The 25,606-nt window shown below is 38.9% G+C and overlaps 1 protein-coding gene across 20 annotated transcripts in view; it reads left to right on the top strand.

Annotated features, from left to right (window-relative positions):
• Nucleotides 1–25,606, top strand: part of PCDH15 (protocadherin related 15) — an 852,429-nt gene that overhangs the window by 351,451 nt on the left and 475,372 nt on the right. Inside the window, exon 1 of one of the 20 annotated variants that reach the window (XM_030030438.1) lies at nucleotides 17,715–17,738. The exons of the other annotated variants lie outside the window; for them this stretch is intronic. The gene's annotated coding sequence lies outside the window, so the exon portion shown is untranslated. Of the gene's footprint in view, nucleotides 1–17,714; nucleotides 17,739–25,606 lie in introns of those variants that run through there. 20 annotated transcript variants of the gene reach the window in all.

Genomic DNA, 25,606 nt, shown 5'->3' with positions numbered 1-25,606 from the left:
CGACAGGGTAGTATAAATCCTGATGTTTTCATTAAAAGATACAACAGAGGTAGATTAAAAGCAGTTACCCTTTGCTGATCACTCAGCTCATGAAGAGCTTCACCACGCAGCTGCAAAGTAACAACTGGCTGTCCGTGGCCTGTTTTCTGTAAGTAGGACCATTACAAAGTCATCGCTGTAGTTGCAACAAGCTGATACCTTGTCAGTGATGTCCCAACACTGCCTATTTGTATGTTACACGTGTACATGTACCCTCGCATAGATACTGACTACGCAAGTGCCTGTAATAGAGAAAAGGACATATCTGTGAACCTTGACAGAATATAATAGATGCCTTGGAATGACACATAGTATCTATGTCTTCATTTATCAGTTTCTTGACATACGCTCATATAGGATTTACAAAAGAAAGTGTCATAATTTCCTGTATGTATGTATTTATGCATTGAAACAAAATGCATTAAGAAAATACAGTTCTCCTAAATTCCTAACCTCTTGGAACTGTAATTCCTTACCCAGTCTTTGCTTAATATGAAAATGGAGTGCTAAATAGCTCCATTAGTGCCTAGCTCACTTGGCCATTGATGCTTTTTCTGTTTTGTTTTGTAATTGATGCTTAAGGCTCTAATTTATACATAAATATGCAATTTGCCACATCTCAATTGAGGTTATTCAGGATTCATAGCAGAGAGTCTGTAGGCAAGGGAAGGGGTGGTGTCCCTATGATAGCCAGAAATAACAGCCCGGCAGGTGTGACCAGAAGCCTTGATTAGCTGGTAAATCAGCTATGTGGGTACAGAGTGACAGCAGGTATCGGGACATTTGTTTGGGCTCTCATTTGTTCTCAGCAGTTATATAGTCAGAAATGAAAAACCTCCCAGTACTGGTGCTGAAATATAATGGGATTATATCTGAATAAGCTCTTTCTCTGTCATTACCATTTTAAACGTCTGCTTTTCTATCAGTTCTGTTTGATTGGTATTTAAAAATGCTACTGGATTGTTTACCTTGAATGGAGACCAAGATACTCCTTAGACTACTTGAATGACTCAAGTATTTGGAGCAATTTCTCAGAGCTGATTATTGGCTGAATTGATTTGTCTAGAATCAGAGAGAGTTTTGTTTTTTACCTAAACGGGAGCAGAATTCCAGCAAGGTTGATTTTCTCACAAGTCAGCTTTTTTTGCTCCTTGATTTAGTCCCTACTTTGTGTGTGGCTCCAATGAACGCAGCACTCACTGATTTCTCTCCCTGGTTGCTGTTCCCGTGTTCCGACCCTTGGCTGTGATTGATGAAATTGTCACTTAGTACTTGCAACACTGGTAACTTTCATACTCATTAACAGTTCAGTGGAGATTACCAAACTGGAATTGGGTATTTCCTGCAATTTGGGAATCTGTAAATGGTCCCTACTCTGGAGCAACATACCTGGATGCATGCTTTCCCTGCTCTCAGTACCCCCAGCAGCAGCTCAAAGTGCTTAAGGTGCATTTGGCAGAGTTTTGATAAGAAAGTCCAGCATTTGAATAGCACAGTGCATCATTCCTGATGGCTTTCACGTGATGCTGTGCAAATGTTTGGGGTTTTGCGGGGTGGGGGGGAGGTGGTTCTTGGGTTTTTTTTTTAAGGAAAAGGCTTTCATTTTTAATGCTGTAGGAATTTAGCAGGAATCCCCATGCTCCCAGGGTTTGTGCAGGCATGGTGGAGCAGCCTCAGCTTAAGCTGCCAGAGACAGAAGTTCCCAGAGGGGAAGTTTTGCAGAGCCCAGGAGGCTGTTTGCCAGCAGCACCCTGTCTGTGTGCTACCTGCCCTCGGAGCAGTTGTCCCCAGAGCCCCCAAGAGCTGTTGGACACCGTTGCACATAGCAGAGAGCCCAGCCCGCCTCGCTGCATGACAGTGGCTCTCTTGCTGTCGGTAACTGAAGATCAGAGTCGCTCTCTCCAGAAAGGCACGATACTGATTAGCAGCAAAGCAGCAGGGTGAGAGGTTCTAGCTCCTGTTGAGCTCAGAAACTAATTCTGCTGGATTTTGGGCCAACTTAGGGACTGTACGGTTTTGGAGAGTCGGGCCTTGTGGCATCCATCACTTGGTCCTGTGCGGTCTCAACAGCAGCAGCTCTGAAGGGGCTGTGCAGTGCAGCAGGCTTAGCAGGAAATGAGGGACAGCTGGGTGAAACCTTTGAGGTCACTTTAGATTATAAAACAGCCTTACTAATATCTCTAGGATGAAAATGTCACAGATGTTTCCAGATCCATAATTTACTTGGGCAATTCATTCTGCAACCTTTCTTTCAGGTGCTGCTACCTGCAAATGTTCAGGCCAGCCTCAAATGTGAAAGTGTGCAGAAATCCCAGGCTGTGCTAAGCTGGAGATGCTTGGCGTTTTATTTTGGGGCTGGATATTTTCATAACTCTTCAAAGTTATTACTCGTGCTAAATGGCTTAGGTGAAGCAAGTAGCTTAGAAAGGGTTACAGCCATCTGCTGCTGTATTTCTGTCCATTGTCTTAGAAGTGTTAGGGTCTCCCACACCAAGAAAATTACCTGTGGTCCACAGTAGTAACACCAGGCCATCCACAGGTGGCAACATAAATTTGGAAGTACAATGTGGCAGAAACTGGTCCATTCAGGTGTTCTCCATTAATAACTATTTGTAAAAAAAAGTTATAGAAACAGCATGGAGTATTCAGAAATTTAAGAAAGCATATCGTTTCAAGGTATAAATCAGATATATAATCATTTACTTACATGACATGAAAAATATATGCAATGCTGAACAACCATTACTTAAAAGCATTTGGTATTAAATTGAAAGGGAAAGATGTTGTTGTTTCTTCACTGAAGCTCAGTGGCACACTCTTAGTGGTGGTAATATACAAATACAGTTTAAGTCTTGGTATAGCAAAGAGGACTGGGATGAGAGGGCAAGGTGTTTCTCAAATACTGTTCTATTGCTGTTACTGATTTGTCATTAATTTGTTATTAGTTAGAATTAATCATATTTAGTTTTAATATTTTAGCAAAATCATATGTATGTTGTATTTTATATATTTAACCACCAACCAGTGTCTGCTGTAAAATCCCCTGTATAGCCCCGTATCAAGGCCGGAGAAATTGACTAAAATCATCTAGTAGGAACATTTAGAACTTAAATAACAAGATAAAGAAATACCTGACAACGGGGTGGTGTAAGAGTTGTCAGTACGTTACCTGACAACGGCCTGTTTGGAACGCAGCGGCCGATCCCCAAAGATAGAATGTGCAGTACAAAGCTCCTGGAAGGTCCCTGGCTAGAGCCGTTAGAGATAACTGCATAGCTACTGTCAAAAAGGATGGATTGCACCTGTTGCCATAACATCGATGAAGAAATCATAAACTCTAGACGAACTTTGCTTCATTATAATACCAAAACACACCTCCTGGTCAAAGCTACCCGCCTCCAAGACTTACCACGCCTCGGAGAGACCTTCACTACGCCTGCGTAAAGATATTCACATATGCTAATGATTTCCCAAAAATCTAATGAATATGTATAACTTTTCTTGGAAATCTAATGAATATGTATCGATAAGTCTTAATATAAGGTGTATTGTTTTGAAGACAGGTGTGCGTGGTTCGTGAGAGGACTCGCCCGCGCACCCGGCCGTCAATAAAGAAGTGTCTGCTTATCTACACTAAATTGGTGTTGATAAGTTCTTCATTCCGAGCTTTTTGGTAAGTTTTGGCGACCCAGATGGGACCTCGCTGAGAGAGACCGGAGGAGTCGGGGACCGATCGGTTCCTGCCGGCACCGAGGATTTCTCGGGGATACCCATCGATCCCCGATCCATAAGGCTCTTTGCGACGTCCCCTGGATTTTGGTAAGACACTTCTTTTAAATATTAAGGATAGTGGGTTAGAGTCCCACCGGTATTGTTTGGGGTTAGAGTCCCCCCGAGTGGGTTAGAGTCCCACCGGTATTGTTTGGGGTTAGAGTCCCCCCGAGTGGGTTAGAGTCCCACCGGTATTGTTTGGGGTTAGAGTCCCCCTGAGTGGGTTAGAGTCCCACCAGTATCGTCTGCCTGTCAGACGCGGCGAAAGCTGCGCAAGGTTGGACAAAAGGATCCTGAAGGAAGTAGAAGCCTAGGCGTCTGCCCGTAAGACATAAGCGAAAGCTATTGCTGGGTTGGACAATTTGGGAGTGGGTTAGAGTCCCACAACTTTTGAGGATTCTGGGTTAGAGTCCCAGCTTCAAAAGCATTTTGGAAATTTTGGGTTTGAGTCCCAAATTCTAAAGAAAGAAAAAACAAACAAACAAACAAACAAAAAAAAAAACCAAAAAGAAAGAAAGAAAAAAAGAAAAAAAAAAGAAAAAAAAAAGGAAAAAAAGGAAAAAAAAAGGAAAAAAAAAGGAAAAAAAAAAGTGAGATATATTGTGTACTTGGAAGTATCGTGAGTGTTGTAAGTGTGGGATGTGCAATTGAGCATGAAGTGAGTCTTGGCAACGATTGTAGTGTCTCTTATTGAAGTTGGAAGTTATAAAGTGTGAATATATTTGCTGGTTAATAATTTTGCCAGGGGATATTGGTTATGACTCTTGCTTAGGGAAGTCGGCTTTGTCCGTGCCCTAGGCAAGTAGGTGGACTCCATTACCTGGCAACAATTGTTATTTGTATTTATTTAATATTTGGTGTTTGATATATGTATTTGGTATTTGAAACTTTGTATTTGATATTTGGCATTTGGTATTTGGTTTGGTATTTAACATCTGACAATTGATTATTGATTTTTGATATTTGTTATATATTTAATAGATATTTAGTATTGGGTATAAACATAATGGCATTTGCCAAATTATTTAAGAGTAAGAGTATGGGAAATTTGTCCACTGATGGAAAGATACCGAAAACATCTCCGTTGGGATGTTTGTTGGCACATTAGGGTGAATTATATGATGATTTACGTAAAAATCAAATGATTGAATATTGTAATCATTGGTGGCCTCTGTATACATTAGAGGATCAGGAAAGGTAGCCCGTGAATGGGACACTGAATTATAACACCATTCTGCAGTTAATGTTGTTTTGTAGAAGAGAGGGGAAATGGAGTGAAGTACCTTATGTGGATTTATTTTTTTTACTTAAGGCAGAGACAAGATTGACAGAATGAGTGCAAGCTAGTTAGTAGGGACAATTTGGTAATGGCTATAACTTTTGATAATAAGAAAGAGAAGAAATGTTGTCTGGCATGTGATATTGCCCCCAAAGAGGATGAAGGGCCAGAGTTGGATATATCCCCTCCCAGGAGAGGAAGGAATTGGGGGTGAGAGCATAGGGAACAGATGGAAGAAACAGAAAGCAGTGGAATAGAGGATACAGGGGAAGGACCGTCTGAAGTTGTGATTCATACCCCCATTTCTCGAAGAACCTGACAGCAGGCACAAACAATAGCTCCCTTGAGGCAGGGAGTTAGTAACAATGGACCAGTGTATGTAAAAGTGCCCTTTTTGGTTGTGGACTTGATGGCTTGGAAGCAGGCAGCTGGAGTATATAGAGAAGATCTTGAGAGAGTTGGCAGAGTAGTGGATACTATAATTAGAACGCAGAATCCAGACTGGAGTGATTTACAGGTGATCTTGGATAATTTGTTGGATGATACAGAAAAGCAGATGGTACTAAAAACTGGCAAAGCACAGACAGAAGTAGCAGTATTGAGTGGGACAATAGGTGGAACATTAGAACAGAATTTTCTGTCTGGGGATCCGCAGTGGGATCCAAATAACGTGGAACATAGAGAAAGGCTGAGTCGGTATCAGAAATAGATTTTATATGAAGTTAAACATGCTATCTTTGAATTGGTCTAAATTATATGAGGTGAGACAAGATAAGAATGAATCTCCCTCAGCGTTTCTGGAAAGATTGAAGGAAGCTGCCAGAAAATATACTGATTTAAGAATAGAAACAGAGGCGGCTCAGATACAGTTGGCTTTGATTTTTATGGGGCAGTCGGCACCAGACATAAGAAAGAAACTTCAGAAGCTGGAGAGAGAGGATTCAAGGAGTTTGAATAAAATGTTGGAGACAACATGGAAAGTATATAATAACAGGGAAAAGAAGAAAGGAAAATCAGAGAAAATAGATTACTGGCCGTAATGACAGGAACAGCAGACAGAAGACGAGGTAAAAGAAGAAGACGAGGTGGCAGTGGACGGAGAGGATTTATGAATTTTAGCAATTGGAATTTTAACACCCCCTTAGGAGTGAATCAGTGTGTTTTGTGTCGGGAGGAAGGACATTGAAGAAAAGATTGTCCTAAAAATGTGCAGTGCTCAGGAGGAAATATTCAAAAGGAAGTAACCAGAATGACGGTTTTGGATGAATGAAAAGGACCAGAGGGGAACCCAGCTGAGCCTCTGGTTATAATTAAGCTGGGAAAAAAGAAATTAAATTCTTAATAGATACAGGAACGACATTTTCGGTATTAAATACTTGTAAAGGAAAAATTAGAACAAAAACAACAAACATAGTAGGAGCAACAGGGAAAGAAGAAAACAGACCATTCCTGCAACCTCTGGATATGAAATTTGGAAATAAAATAATTACACATGAATTTTTGTATGTACCAGAATGCCCGATACCCTTGTTAGGAAGGGATTTGTTATCTAAATTAAATGCACAAATTGTTTTTAAGAAAGGAAAACTCTTTTGAAGATACCTGAGTCAAAAACAGAAGAAATCCTAATGATACAAGAAAAAGTGGAGGAGCAGGAAATTCCACCAGAGGTAGATTTTGCAGTGATCCCTACAGTGTGAGAAACAGATATTCCTGGTAAATCAAAATTAACAGCACCTGTAAAAAAAGAGATCTAAAAAAAAAAAAAAGATACAAGAACAGTAAAAATTAAACAATACCCAATTAAACCAGAAGTTAAACAAGAGTTAAAGAAATTGATTGACAAATTTTTGAAGTATAAAATTTTGGAGGAATGTGAATCTGAATATAATACTCCTATTTTACCAGTTAGAAAACCCTCGGGAGAATACAGGTTAGTGCAAGATTTGAGAGCAGTGAATCAAATAGCCAAAGACATATATCCTGTGGTTACAAATCCTTATACATTGTTAACAGCGTTAAAGGAGACTCATCAGTGGTTTACAGTGCTTGATCTAAAAAAAATGCTTTCTTTTGCATACCCTTGGAGAAGGAAAGCAGAAAGTTGTTTGCTTTCGAATGGGAAAATCCAGAAACTGGGCAAAAGATGTAGCTGACATGGACAAGACTAACCCAAGAATTTAAAAATAGCCTGACAATTTTTGGAAACCAGCTGGCAAAAGAGCTTGAAATCTGGAAACAGGACAAACCAAGGCCTGAACATTTCCTTCTACAATATGTGGATGACATATTGATTGCTACAGAAGAAAGATCTACCTGCATACAGGTAACCATTGATGTCTTGAATTTTCTGGGACTAAATAGGTACAAGATATCCAGGAAAAAGCTCAAATAGCATGTCAGACTGTGATATATCTGGGCTTTGAGATTTCGAAAGGGCAGAGACAATTGGGAAAAGATCGCAAAGAAACCATCTGTAGTATACCTGAGCCGAAAAATATCCATGAACTTAGAGCGTTCTTGGGAATGGCAGGGTGGTGTCGTCTTTAGATCATGAACTACGGTCTAATAGCTAAACCGTTATATGAGGCCCAAAAGAACTCTTCCTTTGTGTGGGGTCCAAAACAGCAAAGGGCCTTTACAGAGTTAAAACACGCTTTAATGTCTACACCTGCTTTAGGCCTCCCTGATTTAACTAAAGGTTTTCAGCTGTTCGTTCATGAAAGACAACACCTGGCACTTGGTGTGTTAACCCAGAAAATGGGGAGCTGGAAATGACCAGTTGGCTACTTCTCCAAACAACTGGACACAGTGAGTAAAGGGTGGCCAAATTGTCTTAGAACAGTGGCTGCAACAGTGATGATTATACAAGAACCTCGGAAATTGACTTTGGGAAAAACAATAACAGTCTATATCCCACACATGGTGAAAACTGTTCTAGAACAAAAGGGGGGACACTAGCTATCTCCGAGCAGAATGATGAAGTACCAAGTAATATTAACAAGATGATGTAATTTTAAAAGCAACTAACCTGGCAAATCCAGCTGTGTTTTTAAGTTCCATACAGGAAGAAGGACAATTGGAACATGATTGCCTGGCTGCTATTGAGTATGTTTATTCCAGTCGTGAAGATTTAAAGGATGTACCATTGGAGTGACCGGACTGGGACCTGTATACAGATGGTAACAGCTTTATAGAACAAGGAGTTCGATACACTGGATATGCGGTAACAACAGACACCACAGTTATAGAAGCAGAAGCATTGCCAAGTACCACCTCAGCTCAGAAAGCAGAACTTATTACTTTGATTCGAGCTTTAGAACTAAGCGAAGAGAAGAAAGTAAATATTTGGACAAATTCAAAGTATGCTTTTGAAGTGGTACATGTCCATGCAGCACTGTGGAAAGAAAGAAAATTATTGTCCTCCCAGGGATCAAATATTAAACACCAAGATGAAATTTTACAATTATTACAAACAGTTCAGAAACCAGATCAGGTAACAATCATACACTGTAAAACACATCAAATTAGAAACACAAAGGAAATCACTGGAAATAATTTAGCCGACCAAACAACAAGAAAGATAACAAAAGAACGAACATTGCAAATAGCATTAATTCCCTCCAAAACAGTAACTCTCCCTAGGGAAAAACGAAAATACTCAGAGGAAGATGATAAGCTAGGTCAATTATTAAATGCTAAGAAAAACCTAGCCAGATGGTGGGTAACACCTAAAGGACAAGTAGTAGTTCCACCCTTTTTGATGAGAGAAATAATTCAAACAAAGCATCAGGAGTGTCACTGGAAACAGAAGCCTTAATAACTTCCTTACAAAAAACAAGTGGTATCACTCAGAATGTTAAGAATAGCTAAAAAAAAATAACTGCAAAATGTGAAGTATGTTTGAAAAATAATCCAATAATCAGGAAAAAGGTTCAAAGAGGTCGAATAAAATCTAGTACAGAGCCTGGAGATTATTGGCAAGTAGATTTTTTAGAACTACCTAGACAGAATGGGTATCGGTACATCCTGGTGGGGGTTGATACTTTTACAGGATGGCCAGAAGCTTTTCCCTGTCGTTCCACACGAACAAAAGAAGTAGTAAAATGGTTACTACGAAAAATAATTCCAAGGTTTAAAGTTCCTATTAGAATTTCTTCTGACAGAGGTCCACACTTTGTTGCAGAAGTGGTCCAAAATGTTAACAAAATTCTGGGTATCACATGGGATTTACATACCCCATGGAGGCCACAATCCAGTGGAAAAGTAGAAAGAATGAATCAAACCTTTAAAAGACAAATAAGCAAAATTTGTCAAGAGACTAATTTAAAATGACCTCAAACACTTCCATTGACATTATTACGAATCAGAATACAGCCAAAGAGTGGAACCTCAGTCAGTCCTTATGAATTATTGTATGGGAAACCTTATGAATCTCCAGAACCAAACCCGAACATGCAGGTAAAAGGAAAACAAGATGTGTATAACTATTTGCTTTCCTTAGGAAAAACTTTGACTGCAATTCGGAGAGCAGTGGTGTAGAATAGACCATTATCCCTGGAAGTTCCGGTGCATAACTTACAACCAGGAGACTATGTCTATGTGAAAACGTGGACTTCCGAACCCTGCAGGAACATTGAAAAAGACCCTTCCAGATACTGTTAACCACCTTTACAGCTATTAGAATTACAAAATCAGATGTTTGGATATACTACATTCAAGTGAAGAAAACACCTACTCCATGAAAAATTAGCCGGGATCCAAAAACTTTAAAACTGACTCTGAAACATGTCTAATTTTTCATATCTGTTTGTGTTTGTTTTTTTTATATTAGTTTAACAGATAATGATAATAGAAACCTGGACTGATTTGATAATCAGGAACAAAAAGACAAGTAGAAACAAACCAATTGATTAGCATTCCTGAAAAAAATGTCTGAAGAAACAATTTACCAATAGAATTACAGTAAATTGCATGATCATGAGAAAGGTTCCAATTGTTTCACCAGAATACAGTCCACCACCAGTATATGCCGAAACAAATATTGACTCTCAGAATAATAATAAATAAATATTAGATAGATGATGTGAAAGTATTGAAATAATTTTCAACACTTTCAAAGGGGGGAAATGTTACTGATTTGTCATTAATTTGTTATTAGTTAGAATTAATCATATTTAGTTTTAATATTTTAGCAAAATCATATGTATGTTGTATTTTATATATTTAACCACCAACCAGTGTCTGCTGTAAAATCCCCTGTATAGCCCCGTATCAAGGCCGGAGAAATTGACTAAAATCATCTAGTAGGAACATTTAGAACTTAAATAACAAGATAAAGAAATACCTGACAACGGGGTGGTGTAAGAGTTGTCAGTACGTTACCTGACAACGGCCTGTTTGGAACGCAGCGGCCGATCCCCAAAGATAGAATGTGCAGTACAAAGCTCCTGGAAGGTCCCTGGCTAGAGCCGTTAGAGATAACTGCATAGCTACTGTCAAAAAGGATGGATTGCACCTGTTGCCATAACATCGATGAAGAAATCATAAACTCTAGACGAACTTTGCTTCATTATAATACCAAAACACACCTCCTGGTCAAAAGCTACCCGCCTCCAAGACTTACCACGCCTCGGAGAGACCTTCACTACGCCTGCGTAAAAGATATTCACATATGCTAATGATTTCCCAAAAATCTAATGAATATGTATAACTTTTCTTGGAAATCTAATGAATATGTATCGATAAGTCTTAATATAAGGTGTATTGTTTTGAAGACAGGTGTGCGTGGTTCGTGAGAGGACTCGCCCGCGCACCCGGCCGTCAATAAAGAAGTGTCTGCTTATCTACACTAAATTGGTGTTGATAAGTTCTTCATTCCGAGCTTTTTGGTAACATTGCTAGTTAGGTACTGAAGATTCACGCAGCTGAGGACAGGGAAGATATGAGGACAGATTGTTGGGAACAGAAGAACAGTAAAACAGAATTAAACCTACGTTTGAGTGGAAATCAGAGGAGTGCATTTATGTAATGAGAAACAGCGATGTGGTCTGGCTGCACTGTTTTGCAGGAGCAGATGGGTTGGGGTGTGTACGAAGTCCAGCGCAATGCACTAATGCAGAGCCACCAGGGTTTCTCTGTTATTTGCACATGATGCACAGAGCAGTGCTCATACAACCCTTACAGCAGCCTCATATCCAGATAAATCAGAGCGCGTGACTGAATGGTGATCGAATACTCTTGGCTCTGCTGGCAGTTACAGGAATGAGGACTGGCAAACGGAGCAGTTGGAGGATGAGTTCATCCAAGATCTTCATCAGCTGTTCCTGCCTGTGGCTTCTCTGCAAGTGAGATCCTTATGCTCATCTCCCCACCCAAGACCCCAGCGCACTGCCAGAAGGGTCTGAGGGCTGCTGTCACCCCAAAATCTTTCTACAGAAGCCTCTGGGGCAGCCTGTTTTACTCTCCTGCTACAGTTAATGAATATCAAGACTTTTCTTCTATCCCCCCTACAGTGTCTTTGCATTTCCTTCAAAGCCTGGAAGGATGAGTGCAGAATTGTCTTGGTGTTACTGGGAAGCCTGGGAAGATAATGTGTTCAGAGATTTAGACTAGTAAGAGGTTTATACTGTATATGAGTTTGTCTAAACATGCCACCAGAGATGAGTAGTGCTCAAATGCACAAAGCAATGTTTTCTGCAGACTGTCCCAAATCAAGTGATAGGGACGGGAGAGACAAGTACTGAGATTTGATACGTGTTTTCAAGGTCCTTTGCTGTGTGCTTTGGCAGTTGAGGTACAAAATACTCCTTTACTGACACCCCCCCCCTTTTTTTTTAATTTCTTTAGGTTTTTTTCTTTTTTTTTCCTCTGAATTTTGGAATCTCAAGTTTAAGCAGAGAAATAGCAAAAATTGTTTTTTTAAGGAGAGGCTTTAAAAAAGAATGGGCCAGATTCAGAGCATTGTGGAGATTATAGTCCTTTCCATTTTATTTCGTTATGCTATTCAGAGTTCCTTCTCAGTGTGTGTGTATATATATATATGAACAGGAGAGACACTACAAGTGTATGACCCAAGGAAGAATGGTATTAGGTATTAAAATGCATACGCTGAACTAGCTTGCTTTTTTTCTATACCTTTTGCCACCTCTTGTTTTACACATCTACTTTGGTGGCCTGGCATACAGTGTTATGACTATGTCAATTTAGATTTCTTGAGCAAAGTAAAAAAAAAAATAAAAAATTAAACGTAAATATTCATACTTGGGGGACAATCTGAGAAGTCTTAAGCATTCAGATTTTGCAGGCAGAACTATCTGAAAGAAGCTAAAGTTTCATCAGCTTTGTCTTCTGAACTTCATCAGATCAAAGTCTTGAACGTTTTCTTTGAATGAAGATGGAAAAGCCAATGCTGGAAGGCAGGAGGCCTGTGAGGGGAGGTAAAAGGGAAAAATATGAGTAGGAGAGTTTGTATATTGGTTCCATGCTTATTACTGGGTTTTGGCTGTTGAGTGTATTTAGCTTGTTTAATTACCAGTATAAACAAAGTCATGGGATAATGATAGCATCCTTAGATGTTGATTAAGGAATAGTCTTTGTCAGATCTTTTAATGTAATGAGGCAGAGACATCACAAATAGTCTATTCACCATTTGAAGAAAATCTGCTTGGAATAGGTGTAGGAGGTGTCAGCAAATCTGCTTATCTCTGACTGTTTAGGTGGTGATGTTATTTCAGCCCAGCCCATCCTCCTGGTTTGGTTGGTTTGCTGGAGCATTTTGTTTGGGCCATTAACACCTCTGTCCCATTGCTTTTTCTGCCTCAGTTACACAGCTATGTATCATGGTAATAAACCAAGAAACCTGTCATTTAACCCCAAGGTGATCCCAGCTGTTTGAGTAATGATTTTAAATAAATTAAAATAGTTAAACAAGTTAAATAGCTTATTCTGTGCATGAACATTAGTGACTTGCCCCGCCCCCCCCCAAAAAAAGGCAGAGAGAGAAAGAATGGAAAAGAGCTTGTAGTTCTACTAACAAATGACAAATACATTCAGTATAGTCCTTGGAGTGAAACTTCTGACTCACTCAATTTAATAAAGAACTCAAAAAACTGTGACTGTAATTCTGTACTGCACAATTCAGCGGCATTAGAATTTAATATGTATTCAGTCTATTCATTTTTGCACCTGTGAACCACAAAGTATGTTTTTTGTGATGGATATGAAAGAACCTCTGTATTTTTCCACAGCAGAACATTTCTTTCAGTAATTATTATGAGGCAGTCAACAAGGGCGTGTAGTTTTTAGAGGGCAAGTTTCATTTTTATTTTTTTTATTTTTAGTTTCCTTTTGCATTGTTTCAGTTACTTTAAAAAAAAAAGCTGAATGCAGCACAAACAGTTATGAGACATTAACAAAGTATTTTGTGCCTGTGATATACTTTTTTCAAATGTTTTTCTCGTACCACATGCCTTTCTGTGTACAATAAAATGTAGTTCAGGAACTGTATTGTTTAAAATAAATCTTTCTTGAAGTAGAATATTTATTTTGCGAGTTGGCAAAAACCTGCTTCTTATCATGCTGCATCTTGAATTACATAGCCATGGTTTTTCAGACCAAGAAGCTTTAAAAAGTGCCAGCAGGATGAATTATTTCAGGTGATTATTAATGGATGGGGCAGTATGAGCAACTAGACAGAGCTTTGGAGTGGTTTCAGTTGCCAGCTCTGCCAGCACTGGCCCACTGTGGGGACTCCGCCCATCACGGCATTTCTCTGGACCTCAGTTTTTGCAGTTCCTGCAATGTCAGAAATTACATTGCTCTTGTTTGTAAAACACTATTTAAAAACAAAGCATCGCTAATCATAATTGCAACATTCAGAGCAATACAAATGGCTATTTATTATATTTTGGCAGTTTACTGTGACCCAGATGTTTTAAGCTCTTAACGGTGTGTAGGTGAAGGCTGCTCTGCTTATCATATATTCCCATTACAAATAGTACCTGTATTGTAAGTCTTAGCAGTAAGGCCAGTATATAAATGAGCACAAAAATGATTTTTTTTTTTCTTTCTCTGCAGCTAAAGATGGGACAGTGTAATTTTGCTCTTTATACACCTGTACTGCAGATAAATATTTAACTTAGTCCCCAGGTTTGTTCATGCAAGAAGAGGATTGGATTATATCGGCTCCTCTTCTCTCCTGTTCCAATTGCTCCCCTCTCACTGACTGTATTCTTTTGCCTCAGTGTTTTCTAAATTCATTGCGTGTCAATCTATCTAGCTTTTCCAAGATGCAATGAAGATTTAAAGCCTCAAAGAGAAAGCTGACTTTTAATTAATAAACTATTTCAGACCCACTATTCACTAGTAAAATCCATGAAGTCCTACTAATGACAATTACTCTCTGTAGGTTAAGGAAGGAAGGAAAAAGGCAAAAAAAACCCCTTCTTGAACTACATGTAGCCAACCTGATAGTTTCAGTAAATTAAGAAAATTGTTTCTTGATGTTGACATTTAGTGTGCTTAGTAATTCTTCGCTAGAAATTACGAGGAACAATTTCCTGTAGGCTAATGTTAAGTTCTCTAATTTATTATTGTTAGTGAGTATTTTATTTTCATTTTTTAGGTTGAACACCTGAGAACATATTGGAATAAGGATTAAATTACAGCGGTGTTCTGTGTTGGCTCTCTTGAAGTTTGCCTTTCATTCTGGCTGAATCTGTGCAAACTTTCACATTTAGCGTTTTGGGGAAAATCAAGTGACAGATGGGATGGCTGCCATGTTTAAAAGACAAACCAAGGAGAAAGGCAGGGGTTTGCCTTTTTGTAAATAATGTATTGCTTTTTCTAGTGTGGGGTAATTAATCTGTGCACATGTTGGTATGGGGGATTAAAAAACCAAAGGAATCAGGGTGCCAACTCCAGTTATGACTGGAGTCATGCAGCCACGGCAGCTTGGGGAGGCAGGTGGAGGCAGAGCAACCTCATGTTCGATAGCAACCTAAAGAACAAAATGTACCAGGATTATTGTAGCTGGAGGCCTTGGCCGTTACTAGGTCTGGTCCATTAACCTGTGCTGTCTTTCTAAAAGCAAACTTCCTCCCAGGGATATATTAGAGGCCTAATATAGAAGTGATAACCATGATGTATTTAACATGCTTATCTTCCTGGTCCAACACTGATTATGAAAGCAACATTTATCTGGAGGTTTTCTCTTATATCTTTCGCTATTTTAAAAAAGGAAATTATTTCCTGATGGTAGGTTAGGCTTTTTCAAAATTTAATTCTCACTATGGCTTAACTAACATACTAAACAACCTATTCCCCCACACCCCTCCCTGAGGTCCCTAGAGTACAAGCTTGCCTATTTGAATCAAACTGGTGGAAATTAGGCAGGCAGGAGAACCTTTAATGAACTGGGTTAAACTTTGTATCTTTTAAAATACCATTTATGTTTCTTCTTTTTAGGTATAAGTGTAGGGCTTTTATTCCTAATCTTTGTTTGCAGTTTTGAAATTGTATATTGGTGCCAGGGACCTTTCATACCCCAGAGAGACCGTGCAGCAAATGATCTGCTCAGGCAAAGGTTAGAGTTAGGAGGTTGTTTCTTGGAGACTCCTTCCTGTTGCAGTTCAGTGAAAGCCAAGATTTCAGTCCGAGATTTTCACTCATGAGCTTTATTTTACAAAGTGAGCAGACCTTTCGCTGCCTTTTTTTTTTCCCTCCTCTATTGACCTCACTTGCTATGTTTGTAAAATACGTGAGTAGGCATAAGCTGTGGTCATTAACTGCAAAATGTAGGCAACACATCAGAAGAGCTCATTATTTGGTGCTTTATTTTATATTCCACCGCACTAAAACAACACATCATTGCTCTATTTTACGTACGCCTGGTTCCTACTGAGACAGACGTTTGGGCCTGCGCTAAGTAACGTTCAGATTATGGAGCTCAATATTGATGAAAGAAATGGTGAGAAAGTCGTATCTACCAAACTCTTTCTCTAAGAAAAATCCTAAGTGCATTCGTTGATATTTTAATTTTACATATAAACCAAGGCTTACCCACTTTCAGCTCAAACGTTGCTTACTGCTAATAAACTCTTTTCTTCTGGTAGCTAGGTTGCTGTTGATGATAGTATTTAATTTTACCCCCATAAAGTTGGGGGCTTTAGTTATGTAACAAGACATCAAAGAGGCATGATACAGAGTTTTCCTTCCTCAGAGAATAAATGCCAAATTTCTCTTTGAAGCTGGAATCAAAGCAAGAGAGTCTGCAACTGATTTGAGAAATAGGAAAAACAGGTATCCTGCATGAAAGTAAAATCAGAGTTTTGGTGTTGACAGATACATTTTTTTTTTAAATACTTGCGTTTCCTTTTCTTGTGATTTTCATCTGATGTAAGCCAGTTTTATTCACTCCAGTGAGCCAGGGTCTTCGGCTAATGGATTTGTTTACATTGCAAAGGAAATTCAAGTAGATTGAGTAAAGGTAGGATCCATTCTAACACACAAAAGAAAAAAACTAATGTAAATAATAGAACCTAAGACTTCTAAAAATATGTTGAGAAGTGCTTGATCAACCTAGAAGCTTTCCTTTGGGCACTAAAGAACAGGATGCATCAGGAAAATCTTACTTTGCTTTTTGGTGACTGGCAGTTTTGTGCTCACTTCGTAAAAATTCTCGAGTAATGGTTTCCTATGGGAACGTTAGGGAAAGCAGCTTTCCACTGTCTGTATTCTCTTGTGAAAGTATTGGGTGAAGCACAGTCCTTAGAAAACATCCATATGTAAAGAAAACACTGCTTTTATTTTGGAGTTAAAATAAGAACGTAGCGTTGATAAATATGTTGAAATATGTATTTTTAAGTGATGATTGCATTTCTTTAGTAGATTTTGGCTTTAACTCACTGTTGAAAGCAGCAGTTTTGCTGGTGGATAACAATGCTTTCACCAGTTCTGGACAAACAAACAGAATTGGAAACAGATACACTTTTGCAGACTTGAACATTATTAATGAGTGTTTAAAAATGCCAAGATATTGTGACATTTCTGCATATTCTTCTAAATTTTGAAAGATAGATGAGTATTTACTGGCTGGCATCCCAAAATTTTGTCTTAATTGTATTTAATCCCAAACTCTCCAGATGTAAATAAAAATACAAACTCTGGCCTTTTTTCTTTTTTCCCGTTAGCTGTTAGCCCTGAGATTGCACTGGCTTCTGTTGCTTTATTGTCTTTGTGGGTTTTACATTACTTAGTGCCGTGGTGGTTTTTATGCTGCAATTTTTGCCTCAAATTCTCTAGTCCTCCCCTTCTTTTAGCCTGAGTGTGGTTACTAGTTGTTTGAATCAAAATAAAATACAGCTGCAGGCTTGCTTATAGCATTACAAGTACTTTTTGGCCTGTTACAGCTATATTTTGCCTTTCCTAGGATTAAGAGTCAACATCACCACTTCTGCTATTTCTTTCAAAAAACAGAGATTTGAAAAAATCGCTTGGGCTTCCCTTTCAGAAACAGGTTACATGCTGGGAGCTGCACTGTGGAGAATGCAGATTTCCTACACCTCCCACTTTCCATCTTCCTCCTTGTGTCTGAGAGCAGACCTGAAGAAGGCTCAACCTCGAGCTTCAGAGGAGTTGAAGGAAAGTCGTGAGTACTGTCATTGACAACCTGTGGATGTCACGTGTGTCCTAGACAGCCCTGTGGCAACTGGTAGAAGTATGTACAAATTTGTATAAGTTTATTGTGGCAAACAGTAAGTTTATTTATAGCAGCAGAGCACTGTATCACTCAGGCAGGCCAAGTTAATCAGGAGTACCTCACAACGTGCTCATCTACTACCTCCCAAAGTGTCATGTCTACCTCCCCTTGACTACGGAGTGTACCGCTGCCTCTGCCCTGGATTTGTAATGCTCTGCTGGGGATAATGAACCCTGGCAAATGCAGCTTTAAATCTCACAGTTCTTCTCTCACAGGTTTTGCATAGCTTCCACATCCATTTTTGGACTTCTGACTCCCCAAAAGCAAATAATTATACTATTCAGGTTTCTTTTTTTAGATGATTAAATCGTTTGGGATATCAGATGGAAGAGTTCATTTATGTAATTCTGTTTTAATTTTAAGAAAAAGCATCACTTCAGCAAATCATGATTTTATAGCAGTGCCACAATTATGTTCAGACTAGGGTATACTTTTGTCCTCTGATTATAGGAAGATGTTTAATGACAAAATGTTACCCTGTTGATGTATAAAGAGGGCCTAATTTTTATTTTGTAAGTAGAACATCTAATTTATCCTGTGCTGAATTTCCACTGTTTGACCAAAAAAAAAACCCAAACCCAACTGTGGGAAGGCTTTTAAAGTCCATTATATCATGCTGGTGATAGGCCCATTAGAGCTATACACGCTTTCATTTTAGTCATGCTATTAGTAGTATGCTGGTAGCTAGAAAGGCAAATAGTCCTTGCACAGCTTATACCTTGGTAGAAAGTGGAAGGATGCATATACTAGGGGGACTATTCTAGACAGCTTATGATCCTTGATTTTGGTTTTCAAATGTATTTGTTCCCTCTTTGAAGCTGCAGAGGAGGCTTTTTCCTTGGGAGTGGGTGTTTCGATAAGAATGTGACAAATATTGAGCACTGAAGTAATGGCCAGGGTTATATATGTTCTGTGGCTGTTAGGATGATAGTTTCTATTTTAAGGGAAATATTAGCAATTTTTAAAGCACTTTATTTCATCTTATTCATATGATATTTTATTTATTTGCCCAGTGCCTATAGTTTTCCACTAGATTTATAGAGGGCTACACAGTTAGTTTTTTGTTTTATTCTAGTCTCCTAAATGGGAGACATCATTTCCATCTTCACTGGAAAGTGAAAAAAAAACCCCGGTTTCCACATAGTGGTGAGGTTTCATGCAGACAGCAATACATGGTGAAAAAATAGAAACTAGAGCTTGCCATTAGATGTAATGAAAAGTCTGAGTCATGTTATCAAAATGAGCTGATTTTTAGCATTGTTTGGCTTCTTGGTGCTCTCAGTGTGCACACTAGCTTAAGGTTGCCGGAGGGGTTTTCACTGCCAGCAATTTGAGAGCAGGAGGAGGTGAAGTGTTGCCAGGAGAGCACCTGCAAGGGACTGGGGAGAGGAGCAAAACAGGCTGCCGACCTTAATGGACATACAAAAGGTTGTGTGTGATGGGAGAGGGCTTGACTTTGTTGGAGGGCTGGATTTGGAGATGACACTTGTGCGACAATAAGATGGCTTACATCAGAAATCACAAAACTTACGAAAGAGCGGACAGCGCTCCAAGGAATTTTTAAAACTACATTTCAAGGGACGAAATCAAGTACACAAAGAAAAGAGCAAGTAAGAAATACAGGCATGTGGATGAGAAAGACAAATATAAAAGGACTGTAATCATTGTAATGGAAATGAGTTATTACAGGTTTGATTTCTGATTTATGAATATTGATTTTGAAGGAAGACAAAAAGATGAATGAGGTGCAGACAGATGTCCCTACAAATGGGAAAAGTTTAGCAAAGAAAACAGGGAACAGTGTAAGAAGAAAATACATTTTGAAGTAGTTAATTAAAATCTAGCTAGAAGGCACTAAAGGGCAATGGATCATGATGGTCAGCAGAGGAGTCCCAACCTATTAATACTCATTCAAAGAGCTGAGCCCTGCTGATCTCCAAACAACAGCTTTGGCCCTTGGCACCAAAGAAGTGTCAGGCCCTCCCTGCATTTCTCAGTTATAGTGAAACTGAGAAAGCAGAGTAAAGGAGATAAAACAGGATTTTACATGAAAAACATTTTTGTGTTCTGAAGGGAAAGCATAGTATGTTGAAAGGCGATTGAAGTATTTCACCAAGAACAGACAAATGTTCAAGGCATAATGGGGAATGCAACCGGGCAGTGATACATGATAGCACACAAGTGGTCAAACTGTAGTATTGGAATGTAGTTGCCTTTTATCTGTATATATACTCTAATTAATAAGAAAGAACAAAAGTTAGACACTAAGTATAACCGAAATTGTTTGCAGTGTTGTCCTGGTTTTGGCTGGGGTAGGGTTAATTTTTCTTCTAGTAGCTGGTATAGTGTTATGTTTTGGGTTCAGTATGAGAATAATGTTGATAACACACTGATGTTCTCAGTTGTTGCTAAGTAGTGTTTAGACTAAGTCAAGGATTTTTCAGCTTCTCATGCCTAGCCAGCAAGAAGGCTGGAGGGGCACAAGAAGTTGGGAGGGGACACAGCCAGGACAGCTGACCCAAACTGGCCAAAGGGGTATTCCATACCATGTGACGTCATGCCCACTATGTAAACTGGGGGGATTTGGCCTGGGGGGGAGCACTGCTCAGGAACTAACTGGGCAACGGTTGGCGAGTGGTGAGCAATTGCATTGTGTATCACTTGTTTTCTATATTCCAATTTTTTTATTATTACTGTCATTTTATTATTGTTATTATTATCATTATTATTTTCTTCCTTCCTGTTCTGTTGAACTGTTCTTATCTCAACCCGTGAGTTTTACTTTTTTTCCCAGCTCTCTCCCCCATCCCACTGGGTGGGGGGGGGAAGTGAGTGAGCAGCTGCATAGTGCTTGGTTGCTGGCTGGGGTTAAACCATGACAAGTGTGAAGACAAGAGTCTCTGGAAGCAATGGCCACAACCAGTGGAGAAAGGAGACCAGAATTTGGAAATTCCAGAGGTGTGGCATGCTGCTATGGGCTGCACTTTGTGTCTCAAGGACACAAAGTGGCTTTTAAAAGACAGAAATGGAGGGCAGGAATAATAGCTTTCAGTGCAGGGGATGGTTGCCTGTGGAGTCCCACAGGATCTTATGCTCCTATGAAGTTTGTTGTCAGTGCTAAATCTTTTAGGATAGTGATTGCAGAAAAAATTTTTGGTCCTGGGAATCTATGTGAGGAAACAGTGAATGTCATGGTATTCAGTGCAGATAAAACAGTGAACTGCTGCTGCCCCGAAATAACGTGAGGATTAAGATGGGTATTTTTGTTTTAGCTAAAAATTATGGCTAAGTGTCCTTTGACAGTCAAGAAAATAAAATTAAATGGTGAACTTACTGGAAAAAGAACAGAAAACAAAACAGTAGTCAGATGTGTATGTGGTGCAGTTTTGGTCACTCAGCTCAAAGGGAGTTATTGAAGACGTGTTAAAGGTAGAGAGCAATGGCAACAAAGATGATCAAAAGTGTGGAAGGGCTTACAAGGAATGACAGCAAAGGCTGACACCCCTGAGTCTGGAAAAGTCAAAACTGAATGCTGTATGACAGGGAAGCATCAAATACTGAATACAAGAGTTAAGGAGCATATAGTGAACCTAGAAGATAAGATGCCAGGGTCAAAATAAACAAGAGAAAGTCATTCCTTCCACGTGGTAGTTACTTTGCAGAGCTCCTTACCTTGAAAGGTGCTATCCAGGTTGGACTTCAGAAAGTGCCTGGATGGTGTCATGAAGGGAAAATCTATCACGGGCCAGTAACCGTGAGAATATAACCTCAGCTTCTGGAAGTTTTATTAGCAAATTGCTGGAGATTATTCCTAGCAGGAACCACTATGTTCTTTCCTGGTTTTACTCTCTTCCTTGGGCTTGTGCTGTAGGTACCCAGCGAAGACACAGCGTGGCTAAGCAGAGCTCTCCTCTGAGCTGCTGTGGCTGTTCCTACATTTATGTTTTAATAGAGCAATTGATGCAAATAAATATAGTATATACAAGTTCTGAATCTTTACCAAGCATCTTCAGGCTATAGCTTAAATTTATCTTTTGTGTTGTAGGTCAATGAACATGTTGTTAGCAGTAGAATCTATAACTTGATCATAATTTGAAAAATGAGAGGATTTGTTTGGTTTAAGATTGGGATTAAAGCAAGGAACAATTTCAATGCAGTAACTCAAAGCTTGACGCCTATACAGTCTGATAGGTGGGAAAGCTGTTACAGTGATTAGAAATTCGTTTGGGAAAGTATCAAGGACTGAACATTGTGAAGTAGTGCAAGATAAAAAGTATTGTAAAGAAATGATGAAGGTCTTCTTTTGATTAAACTGGGACATATTTAGCGGTGGTAGAACACCATCTCACCAGGGATGCCTGTGGCTGCTTCTCTGTTTGAATGTCTTGGTATCATGCCTAGTTTCAAACTAACATAAATTTTCTGTTGATACTTAATTGACAGAGGTACAAATAGAAGGTAACAGAGCATGTTTAAAGTTATTTGGATAATCTGAGCTTTTGGGCCAAGTTTCTGATGGTCTGGGTAGAAAGATTTAATCATCACAAATCCAGGAATACAAAAGGAGAATGCCGCAGATTTAAAAAAAAAAAAAAGTCTACTTGGGGTAATAACTGAAAAACACAGCTGAAGCTATCTGCACAGTGCTCTTTCTTCTAGCAGGGGTAAAACAAACAATACCTTTGAGCTGTATACTGCGAGATAAGGCAATAAATGATGGAATATTATCCTGGCAGTCCTGCTTGGACTCCTACAGATTTGGCCTGTGGGTTTCAGAATGGCATTGCCATATTACAGTGGTAAAGCAAAGTACAAACACCTTGATTCAAGTTTTGGGGAATACTGACTATGAAAAAACCCAGCCACAACTGTCTGAAATCTTTTTAAAGGACCTTGCAGTGGGGTCAAACAGAAAAGAAGCTGCTGAAAAGCGAGAAGTGGATTGATGAGAATTAGTTGCCTCGCTACTTAGAGAAAGTCATGTGGAGATGACAAGTACTGGGATAAATTGAGGAGAAGAAACTCTTCCTATGTGTTTTGAGTTTGAAAACCAATTAGCAGTGAGGGTGAGGAGATGAGCTGGAGTCAGAGAATGAAAGAAATGCATATAATCACCTTGGGAGGGGAGGCGAAACCGTATTATTGAAAAATCTTCACGCATGAAACTGAAAACTGTAGTAGAAAATGGGGATTAAGGTGCTGTGTGGTAGGTGATTGGTACTACATGACTGTTTAAGGACGCGTCTTTACTGACTTTATGAAGTTTTCTGTGCTTTTCATTTCTAACGTGCCTGTATCGCACATCTGATCTTTGGCCCTTTCAGCACTTTCTGTGATTAAGAAATACCTATGGTTGCTCTGGGGGAGATCGATGAGCGTATGATGAGTCGTTTAGCCAGGCACATTCACTTTTTGTCAACTAATGTATAGTCTGAGAGCTACCTTATTGGGATACTTGGCTAGAGACTAAATACAACTAGTCTAGTACTGGACTAATGGCAGAGAACATGACAAATCTATGCATTGAAATACTCCACCACTTAAGCAGCTCTGCATTTAATTAAGCCTAGCCACTTAAAAACAGGATAAGGGTTCTGCAAATCCAAAAAAGAAACGGGTTAGTCTGTTTTCATAAGCTCTTGCAGGAAAGAACAGCAAGATATTATTTTCCTAAAATAATCAATAGCACATGAGTATTCCTCATTTTCTTTGAATAATCTGAACTTTTATTTTTACAACATAACTATCTAGTTTTTAAAGTGACCTTAATATATAAGCACAAAGAAAAAAGCTTTCTGAATAGTAGGAAAATATATCCTTTTTATGTAAACCAAAGATGAAACTAAATGTTAGATTTGCTTACAGAAAAAGTTGTGTAATCCAGGTTTAAATTTTGGATACCACTGCTATGAATGTTTAAATATAGGCTGCTTGCACAGTACTGATCTTCTCACTCCTCTGGCCAGGGCTTTCCACATCTTCCATTGCTCTGGCAACTTGCTGTGGATGAGCTGCCTGGCAAAATTTAAATTTCAGCTGATTGAAATAATAGCTATATTCTTGGCAGAACTGTTAAATAGGATTTATAGAGAATAAGGCATTACTTGACAGATTGAAAAAGAAAAGTAAAAAAAAAAGATTTGGGGTGGAGAATGGCTCTATTCATGGGCTGGGTCAGTAACGTGCAGAACAGCTATTCTCTACCAGTAAAAGCAGAATGATTTTCTGGAGAAATGTCTGTGTCAATAGCTACAAAACTGTTTCTTATTACTTGGCCCTGGACTTCTCGTAAGTTCAGTGATATTGTAGAGGCAGAATTCTTTGCCTTTGCACATTTCAAATATTTTAATTTCTAAAGAATTTTTTAATGATTCTAAGATTTGGCTCTTGTGGATGGTGCTGATCATTTTGAATAAGGTACAAGATAGTTCTATTTTTCAATATTGTCTTTGACAAATACTTCATATAAATTTTCAGTTAGTGAAGATCTGATATAATTTTAGTTATTTCCCTTAATTGCCTTTGTATTGTAATTTGACTTTAATTTTAAACTTTCATTTAAAAAAAATTATAAAACCTCTGTATCTAGTTTTCTAATGTTAATTTTACTTTATGAAAAGCAAATAATTAAATGTGAAGTTTCTAAGTTACTGCTTTCAGTCACTGAGATCTTTATAATGGTGAGAACTTGTTATCCTTGTATGGCATTTTGGATAATTATGAAAAATGAGATATAATTGTTGTTACCTTGTTCCTAACTGGGCTTCTGCCAGCACCACAGTTGGCAATCATCATGCTGACAGGAACAGCCGGGAGGCCAAGAATTAAACAGACATGGAGAGCAAACTCTCTTTGAGTTGGACTAAATTGACACCTTGAGAGGACATGGCAAATTGGGATTGGAAATTTCAAATCTTAGCGAGTTGCCCTCTAGCACCTGCTTCCATTAAGTCTTGGGTTTTATACTGTAAGACAGAGCCGTGAAATACCTTTTGCTGTGTTCACACAGTGATGAGCACAAGGGAGCCTACCTTTCTCACTTAGGTATAGAGTTCATTGGCTCCTCTGCACTTCAAGGTATCACTGGTTACCTACAGATCCAAATGATTGGTCTGGAAAATGATGGAAATGAATGATTGTGTCTGGGTGAGACAGCAGAACTTACCTTTACTCCATGAATTTGTACTCATCGACGACTGCAGTGTGTTCTAGTCTACCATGGGTTGACATAGACGTGTTGAACCGCATAATGTGGTATTTGATGCAACTTTTGAAATGGCATGCCATTGCTCTTATCCGATTTCTATGCGCATAAGCAGAACTGTGGATAAATAGGAATGGAAACACATTGTGAGCCTCGACTAAATTAGAAGTGGGAGATCCCAAGAATGAAAGGATCTTTTCTATTAAACGCGCCCATTGGTTGAGATTTTAATCTTTGTCACTTAAATTTGGTTATGTAAACCTCAGCTACTGACAGCAGGTTGAAAAGAAGCTTTTAATCCATATTTATTTCTTATTTGTGTTCATACGTTGTCCGTCAAAAAACATGAATGCGTTACTAAGAAGAAACATCCTGCAAATGCACAAAGGTTTCTTATGCTCTTTAATTTACTCAGCTACTGGCCTGAATGCATTATTTTTACTATCTCTGTAATATACTTGAATGCAAATGCTAGACTGAAGAGTCTGGACTTTCAAAGGTTTTTCAATAGTGCTAGTATTAGTCCACTAAAAACATTGTATATAATCTGAAT

This window comes from Aquila chrysaetos, chromosome 11 (assembly GCF_900496995.4).
Source record: "Aquila chrysaetos chrysaetos chromosome 11, bAquChr1.4, whole genome shotgun sequence".
In the NCBI taxonomy this organism is placed as follows: domain Eukaryota; kingdom Metazoa; phylum Chordata; class Aves; order Accipitriformes; family Accipitridae; genus Aquila; species Aquila chrysaetos.
The sequence above is the reverse complement of the archived record's forward strand: the minus strand, read 5'-3'. Positions and strand labels throughout refer to the sequence as shown.